Raw genomic sequence first — 286 nt, 5'->3', positions numbered from 1 at the left:
CTTATGAAACTAGAATTTTTGGTTAAAAAAATAAAACCTTTGGTTAAAAAAATAAAATCTTTGGTTAAAAAAAATAAAATCTTTGATTGAAAAAAAAAATATCTTTGGTTGAAAAAAAAATATCTTTGATTAAAAAAATGAAATCTTTGGTTGAAAAAAAAATATCTTTGATTAAAGAAATAAAATCTTTGGTTGAAAAAAAAATATCTTTGATTAAAAAAATAAAATCTTTGGTTGAGAAAAAAATATCTTTGATTAAAAAAATTAAATCTTTGGTTGAAAAAAA

Source organism: Anarrhichthys ocellatus, unplaced genomic scaffold, assembly GCF_004355925.1.
Source record: "Anarrhichthys ocellatus isolate YVR2014 unplaced genomic scaffold, GSC_Weel_1.0 scaffold37, whole genome shotgun sequence".
Classification (NCBI taxonomy): domain Eukaryota; kingdom Metazoa; phylum Chordata; class Actinopteri; order Perciformes; family Anarhichadidae; genus Anarrhichthys; species Anarrhichthys ocellatus.
This window is presented reverse-complemented; position numbering follows the sequence as displayed.